Source organism: Triticum urartu, chromosome 3 (genome assembly GCF_003073215.2).
Source record: "Triticum urartu cultivar G1812 chromosome 3, Tu2.1, whole genome shotgun sequence".
NCBI lineage: Eukaryota > Viridiplantae > Streptophyta > Magnoliopsida > Poales > Poaceae > Triticum > Triticum urartu.
Window position 1 is genome coordinate 435,553,485 of NC_053024.1, and position 9,341 is coordinate 435,562,825.

Genomic DNA, 9,341 nt, shown 5'->3' on the forward strand with positions numbered 1-9,341 from the left:
GGTGTAGCTCACTAATGTAATTCTTGATAAAAGAAAATGTGGCTTGTAGAGTCTGAAAGATACCTTCATGAACGGCCTTGCGTAAAGCTGCCCAAGTCACCCATAAGGTGACCGAAAGAAGCACAAACTGATCATGCGATAGTGATTCCATGAGAGTGAACATCCACTGCTTGGCATTAGGTTTGGTGATGGATATTAGCTGATGAGCCAAATCGTCATCAACTAGCGCCCACATGCATTTGGAGGTGGTACGGCTCACAAGGGAGTGCCTCCACGAGTCAGGTGATGCACACAAACCGGAGCACCCATTGCCAGTCATGTGCCAATGGGCTCGAACATTTTGGTAGGTATAGAGTGTTTCATGAGCTGCCACAGGAACATTCGTACTTTTGATGGGACCTGTGTTTTCCACATACTCTTCCATGAACCTTCCTCTTGCGTTGTACTTGACGAACCAGAAGAACCCTCCAGCCAGGCTTCTCTCCTCTGTCCTGTAGCAACCAACATCTTGTATGCTGACTTGACCGAAAAACAACGGTTACAACAAAGGAAAGATCATGCTATCCTTGACTTGGAGGACACACCACGACTTTGAAGATCTTCTATCCGATCACGAGTCCACACCCTAGTTTGGCTTCATAATAGCCCATCAGTCTCGCCCATATGCAGTAGGTCGGCAGCCCAAGGACCCCTTAATCCAGGACTCCCTCACCATGGCTGCCACGGGAGGAGATGATGAGGTCGTATGTCTGCAGAAGCGCTAACCCACCAATGCTAGTGGCAGAGCTAATTGACCAAACCTCAGCAAAGTGGAATCGGCAACTAGTCGAAGAAGTATTCCTCAAGATGGATGCTAAAACAGTTTTGGCAATTCCCCTCTATACACGCAATTTGCAAGACTTTTGGAGCTGGCCCTCTATCAAACACTGGCCCTCTATCGCCCGAGCACCTTCCATAACTTATGCGAAATATAGTTCGGGGCGGCGGTGCTCATTTCCATCTGGCGGAGGACCAGTGGCCATATCCATTGGCTTGATCTTTGTCCAATGAACCATGGTCTTCGAAAAGGATAGCCTCGCACCTTCAAGGCACGCGGACCGCTTCACGGTGTCAATCCGTGGCGATGCATCACGGAGCCTTTGCACCAAGCCAAAGTAGCTGTCCGGAATAGGCTCAGTAGGCCACAACCGGACAAAAAGATCCTTCAGGGCTGACTCGGCCATCCGATGCAGCTCCATTGGCTGCTTCATCTAGTTTCTGAGGAGCGGAGGGCGTTCAGGCACTTGGAACTACGACCGGAAAAGTCGTTGTTCGGAGTCCTCCTCCCTCGTCGCGTACTGCTCCGTCGCAGCAGCAACACTATTTGGAAGCTCGGCGAAAAGCCTACAGAGCACCAGACCTGCGTCAGCAAGGCAAACCTGTTGCCACAAAAAACACTCTACAGTAAGTACTTCTTACCATCTGCGATTTTCCCCACTTAGCGGAGCTCCTCCCGGACACCCCGCACCTCGGTCCTTGCCTCCTGGAGCTCCTTCTCCACTTTGGACAGCTCGGAGGACTGCTTTTTCTGCTGCTGCTCAAGGGCCTCATATTTCGTGACACCATCCTTGAGCTCCACCTGCACTTCGGCTACTCGAGCCTTGTGCTTCTCACTAGCGGTCTTGGCCTTCTCAAGTTCGGCCACCGCCTTGTCGGCAGCCGCTCTCTTTTGGGCCGCCTCAGCCTCGGCCTTCTTCAGCGCCGCCTTCAGGCCCTGAACCTCAACGGTGGCAGCTGCATTTATCAAACAATACGCTCAGCATACAATCCAGAATGTAAGTGTCCAACGGTGCCAACTATGCACTTTGATTGAAGCTTACCTTACACCTCATCAAGCCATTTGTTGACGAGGTCGAGCGCTTGATCGGAGCATTTGAGCTTCCGATCCATCTCCTCTAGGCCAGCGGCATTAGTAAGCCGCGGCCAAGGATGATGCCTGCGACATCAAATCAATCCTTATAAGTCTAACTACTAGCTTGTGGATATTTGGCCCTCTATAAGGTTTTTGTAATCCTTACAGAGTCTCAGGGATGTTGTATATATACATGGCCTGCTCAAGCTTCGACTAAAAAGATAAACCCGAACTGCGGGGAGGGAACATTACTTGACTCACCTGAAAGACTGTTAAAAGGCCCTGGATGGTGTCGTTCAGTCTGGTTTGGACGGACCGAACACTCTGTAGAACCGCACCCATGAGGGCACGATGTTCTTCGATGATGACAGAGTTGTTTACCAGCTCCTCCAGCGCGTCCAGCCAGCCCGCCGCTGCTCGGCTGTTGGTATCCGGTGCGGGCGGTGGAACCTCAACCCCCCCATTAGAAGGCGGGACCGGCACCTGTGAAGGCCTTGGGGGCTCGGGTGCGGCCGACTGAGAGGGTCCAAATGGTCCGAATTCTCCTCTTGCATTAGCCAGGAGGGACGCACCCTCGTGGTGTTTGATGATTGAGGCATTAGCCTCGGACATGGCTATGTAGCCTTCCTCCCCCGTGTTCGAACGGGGAAGGGCCCTTCGAGACAGTACTTCCCTGACCTCTTCGAGGATCAGGGGAGGTGCGAAGCGCGATGCAGATCGACTGTCCACCAATTCGATGGGTGGAGACGTCCCCTCCGAGGTCTGCTTGGCGGGGTGGCCGTGCGGTGGGCTGTGACATCACATAATCAGCTTCCATGAGTAAGGGGCTATTAAAAATAAAGCAACTAAAACACACCAAAATACGTACCTGGTGGCAGGGGGCTTGACCCTAGGTTCCTTATCCAGAACCTTCTCTGACACCACGGACTCCTCTTCAGAGTCCAACTATCGGATAGGACCAACTTGGGCCGGCACTACCTCTTCTGGGCCCGAGGAGGCTCCTCCTCCTCCTCCTCAACGTCTCCGGACGCCGACCTCTTCTTGGAGTGGGAGGAGACAATCTCCTTCTCATCCCCATCTTGGGCAGATGGGGCGGCAGTGTCTCCTGACTTGGTGCCCGGACGACTTCTTCGGCGGAGGCTGATGTCTACTACGCAACTTTATTCTTGTAGACTCATGTTGGGCCTCCAAGCGCAGAGTTCTGTAGGACAGTAGCAATTTTCCCTCAAGTTGATGACCTAACGTTTATCAATCCGTGGGAGGCGTATGATGAAGATGGTCTCTCTCAAATGACCCTGCAACCAAATACAAGAAATCTCTTGTGCCCCCAACACACCCGATACAATGAAATTGTATAGGTGCACTAGTTCGGCGAAGAGATGGTGATAAAAGTGTAATATTGATGGTAGAAATATATTTTTATAATCTGAATAAATAAAAATAGCAAGGTAGCAAATAGTAAACGGGCACAAAAACAGTATTGCAATGCTTGAAAATGAGGCCTAGGGTCCGTACATTCGCTAGTGCAACCTCTCAACAATGCTAATATAATTGGATCATATAACCATCCCTCAACGTGCGATGAAGAATCACTCCAAAGTTCCTATCTAGCGAAGAACATAAGAATAAATTGTTTGTAGGGTACGAAACCACCTCAAAGCTATTCTTTCCGTTTGATCTATTCAAGAGTTCGTACTAAAATAACACAAAGCTATTCTTTCCGTTCAATCTATCCTAGAGTTCGTACTAAAATAAAACCAAAGCAAATTCATATTCATAATACTCAATCCAACACAAAGAACTTCAAAGTGCGCCCCAAGATTTCTACCGGAGAAATAAAGACAAGAACGTGCATTAACCCCTATGCATAGATTACCCCAATGTCACCTCGGGAATCCGCGAGTTGAGTGCCAAAACATATATCAAGTGAATCAATACGATACCCCATTGTCACCATGAGTAATCAATTGCAAGACATATATCAAGTGCTCTCAAATCCATAAAAGTATTCAATCCGATAACAAAGAAATCTCAAAGGAAAAAAGTCAATTCATCACAACAAGATAGAGAGGGGGAAACACCATATGATCCGACTATATAACAAAGCCCACGATACATCACGATCGTGACATCTCAAGAACATGAGAGATAGAGATATTAAACACATAGCTACTGGTACAAACCCTCAGCCCCGAGGGTGGACTACTCCCTCCTCATCGTGGCGGCCGCCGGGATGATGAAGATGGCCACCGGTGATGATTCCCCCCCCCCGGCAGGGTGCCGGAACATGGTCTATATTTGTTTTCGATGGCTACAGAGCCTTGCGGCGGCGGAACTTCTGATCTAGGTTTATTTCTGATGGTTTCTCTATTTATAGGATTTTGGGCGTCGGTTTCACGGTAAGATGGGCCTCGAGGTGAGCACAACCCACCGGGGCACGGACGGCCCACCAGGCGCGCCCTGGTCGGTTGTGCCCTCCTTGTGGCTCTTCTAGCCCTCCCACAAAGTTTCGGTGGTCTCTTTTGTTCCAAAAAATCATCAAAAAGTTTCATCCAATTCCGAGAACTTTTATTTCTGCACAAAAAACAACACCATGGTAGTTCTGCTGAAAACAACGTCAATCCGGGTTAGTTCCATGCAAATCATACCCAAACCATATAAAATTGTTGTAAACATGGCATGAATACTTCATAAATTATAGATACGTTGGAGACGTATCAGCATCCCCAAGCTTAATTCCTACTCGTCCTCGAGTAGGTAAATGATAAAAGAAATAATTTATGAAGTGTGACTACTAGCAAAGTGCATAAGTTTGATCAATGATAATTTCAATCACTTTTCCTAGCATCATAACAGCAATTATTTCTCATAAAATTTCTCATGTTAAAGTGGCAACCAATTCACATGTTAAGGTTCAAACAATGAATCCTCTTGAAACTCAACAACCTTTGTTCTTAGTCACCAAGAAATTGCAATTCAACTTATTCAACGGAGTTTAAGTAAGAGCTCCACATACTCAACCATCATATAATCTTCTATGATTGCTAACACTCACCGCGTACACATGAGCAAAACATTTCAACCGGACACATAGAAAGATAGGGGCTTATTGTTTCGCCTCCCAACGCATTCACCTCAAGCGTGATGTCAACAATAATAACTCATGCTACCCATATTCAACTGGACATATGTGCCTAAATCTTTCGTCACCACATGATGCTTGCCAAAGGAGAAAAATAAAAAGGAATAGAGAGAAAAACTTTGACTCTTTGCATAAAAGTAAATACTGAAAAGTAAAAGATAGGCCCTTCACAGAGGGAAGCAGAGGTTGCCATGGGCTTATTTGTTTGTATGCCCAATCCCTTAGTGCAAAAGAACGTCACGTTGTATTGCCCCTTAAGATGGCAACCTTTATTATGCAGTCTGTCGCTTTTATTCTTTGCCATCAAAGTTCGTACAATGCTCAATTCTCTCTTACACTAAATGATCTCACTTTTAGAAGCAATTTTTATTGCCTTATTGCACAGATGAAAACTTAATTGAAGGATCTTATTCAATCCTTAGGTAGGTACGGTGTACTCTTGAAAATAAGATCTGGGTTTAAGGGTTTTTGGATGCACAAGTAGTATCTCTACTTGGTGCGGAATTTTTGGCTAGCAAAGATGAAAGGATCGAGAAGAGGTGTCTAGAGGGGGGTGAATAGACTCTTAGTAAGAAAAGTTGCAGTTTTTTAATTTCTTTAAGTTGAAGTGGAGTTTTGGCACAAGTTTAAACATTCACAATACATATCAAACAAGCATGATAAGAGTATATGAGCAGCGGAAAGTAAATCATGCAAGTTGCAAGAATGTAACGGGATGGGATTTGAGTGTGCAAACACAATTGGAGACACGGAGATTTTTGGCATGGTTCCGATAGGTGGTTCTATCGTACATACACATTGATGGAGACTTCAACCCACGAAGGGTAACGGTTGTGCGAGTCCACGGAGGGCTCCACCCACGAAGGGTCCACGAAGAAGCAACCTTGTCTATCCCACCATGGCCATCGCTCACAAAGGACTTGCTTCACTAGGGTAGATCTTCACGAAGTAGGCGATCTCCTTGCCCGTACAAACTCCTTGGTTCAACTCCACAATCTTGACGAAGGCTCCCAAGTGACACCTAACCAATCTAGGAGACACCACTCTCCAAAAGGTAATAGACGGTGTGTTGATGATGAACTCCTTGCTCTTGTGCTTCAAATGATAGTCTCCCCAACACTCATCTCTCTCTCATAGGATTGGATTTTGTGGAAAGAGGGTTTGAGTGGAAAGCAACTTGGGAAGGCTAGAGATCAATATTTATGTGGTTGGAATGGAATATCTTGACCTCAACACAAGTGTAGGTGGTTCTCTCTCAGAAAATATATGTTGGAAGTATAGGCATGTTCTGATGGCTCTCTCCATAAATTAAGAGTGGGTGGAGGGGTATATATATCCTCCACACAAAATCTAACCGTTACACACAAATCACCAAACTCGGTGGGACCGAATCATGAAACTCGATCAGACCGATTTAGTTCAAAATGTGAACGTTAGGATTTTCGGTGGGACCGATATTACCAACTCGGTAGGACCGATGTGCTAGGGTTAGGGTAAAGCCTCATCTCAGTTGGACCGATTACACAAACTCGGTGGGACCGATTTGGGTAATAAGCAAAACAGAGAGTTGGCCAAGCAAACTCGGTGAGACCGATTGCATATTTTGGTGAGACCGAAATTACTGCAATAGGCAACAGAGAGTTGGCAATCCCATCTCGGTGATACCGAGATCCCATCGGTGTGACCGAATTGACTAGGGTTTCTGGTAGTGGCTATGTCAAGTGAACTCGGTAGAGCCGGATAGGAAATTTCGGTGGGGCCGAGTTTTACTTTTGGTTTGGGACATATGTGGATGTGAGAAAGTGGTTGAGGGCTTTGGAGCATATCACTAAGCACTTTGAGCAAGCAAGCCATTAAGCAACACCTCATCCCCTTTTAATAGTATTGGCTTTCCTATGGACTCAATGTGATCTTGGATCACTAAAATAGAAAACGTAGAGTCCCGAGCTTGAGCTTGAGCCAATCATTTGTCTTCATCATCTTGAGGGGGTTCCACATCCTCTAGTCCACGCCACTCCATTTTGAACTTCTCTAAAACATACTAGACGAGAACATTAGTCCAACAAGAGATATGTTGACATTAATTATGAAAACCACACAGGGAGCACTTGTGCTTTCAATCTCCTCATTTTTGGTAATTGATGACAACATACACCAAAGCTTTAGATAAAGATACAGAGAATAACCAGTAAAGCTTTGGAAAGACATGTAACATGCATAGGCTCCCCCTACATGTATGCAATCATGCAACATGGAATATAGGAGCATGTGAATGCATAAGAACAGAGTAAGCAATGTGTTACATGTATCTTGGCTATATGCATCAGAGCAAAAGATGTGAATATCGGAAATGTACCTACATGCTCATGAGTCCTTGCAAACAGTATGTACATCAGCAAGAAATCCTCATGCACATGAGTGTGATGCATATACTTACCTTCTGGTCTTGAGTTGGCTTAGGAAGGAATGAACCTGAGTAAACAAGGTCAGATAACACAGATACATCTACAAGCCAGAGCAAACAAAAGAAACCACAAGAGTACCAAGACTATTATGACATGTAGAGAGTGAGTACCGAGTACTCTATTGGATATAGACATGTCCCCAAGGAAAAAGATATGCAATGAATTCAAAGATTTCCTTCCCTAGCAGTCTTTCTCCCCCTAAATCTTGTATTGGATAATGGGAGAACATAGGGAAACAAAATCAGAGCAAAACAGATCATAAATATAAACATAACATAGACATGTCTTTCCCCTCTTAAATACATGTGACTTCTCTCCTCTTGAACACCAAGCATCTGGTGCCTTTTATGAGATTACCTCTCTCTCTCTCTCTCCCTTTTACTCTCTCTCCCCCTTTGAAGAGAATAAGCTTTGATGTTATCTCTCTCCCCTTTTGACATCAATTTCCAAGAAGGGATCTTCTGGAGTGTGAGTCAAAAAGGTTTGGTCCTTGAGTCACAGAGCAAAGCAGCATATAGATTGTAATGCTGGTAGAGGACAAGAATCATCGAGTGGAACTAGAATAAAAGTGTAGGAACAAGTGGAAAATTGTCTTCTCTGCAGTGAAATTGGTGATACCGAGTTGTAGTCTTCGGTGGTACTAAATTGGTTCGGTGTGACCGAAAGCAACAGATCGGTATGACCGAGTTCAACACAGAGAGAACACTTGTCACCTCAGCTCACTAGGCAAATAAGATCTCTCAAGGATCTGCAAGGAATTGACTGAAAGATTTGCAATGAATTGGATGCAGAAAATGCAGAACTAAATAGATAAAAGAAAATCTAGATAAAGTTTTTTAAATTAATTTTGAAAAAGGAAAGGGAATACATATGCAAAGGACAAATGCAAAAACTCAAGGAAATACTAGAGAACTTCATCTAGAATTGGGCGGTGACAAAGTCACCTATGTTAGAGTATATTGACTAAGGAGTCAAGTGAGAACACTTGATCATAAGTCATACTCATCGTTTAAGCTCAAAATAGGGTTACCATTTTTCGTTTAAGCATTTGATGTATTCACATCTTGTTGAGTTGCTTTGACCCATGATTTGAGGCAAAGCTTCTCTAAGATGGAATGACATACCTTGAGTGGTGGTCTTGATCTTGATCATGTAGTTGAACTTGCGTGGGGTGCTCAAGGTTGATGTAGCGCATGAATGGTTGGGAGCACCACTTGGAGTTGAGTTCATCTACCTACATGGGTTAGTCTTGCAAGGAAGAGCACTCATGTATCCAAAATGACAATCATGAAATTTGATACCGAATGAAATTTGATATATAGAATTTGTCAAAGGATATGTTGAGGGGTTTCATGCTTCGTTGTCTTCAACCATCGTTGTGTAGAGACTTGGTGATGTAGAGATTGCTCAAGATGTGAGTGAGTTGCAATATCATGGATTTAGATTCATCCAAGTACCTACAAGGGTTAGATAGCATGCAAGGGTGCAAGAATATCCAAGACATATGATCATCATCATAAGAGAAGTATCAAGGATTAGTCATAGGCTCATGCCTTGCATGTATCCAAATGGAGTTCCTACTCCAAGTTTGAAGCATCAATGATGTTCAAATCACCTCTCAAATGGCAAAAGACTTTCTCATCAAGCGGTTTGGTGAATATATCCGCCAATTGCTTATCGGTACGAACATGTTTAAGATCAATGTCCCATTTAGCAACATGATCTCGAATGAAATGATGACGAACTTCAATATGCTTAGTTCAAGAATGTTGCACAGGATTGTGAGCAATCTTAATAGAACTCTCGTTGTCACAAAGCAATGGAACATGTTTCACATTGATCC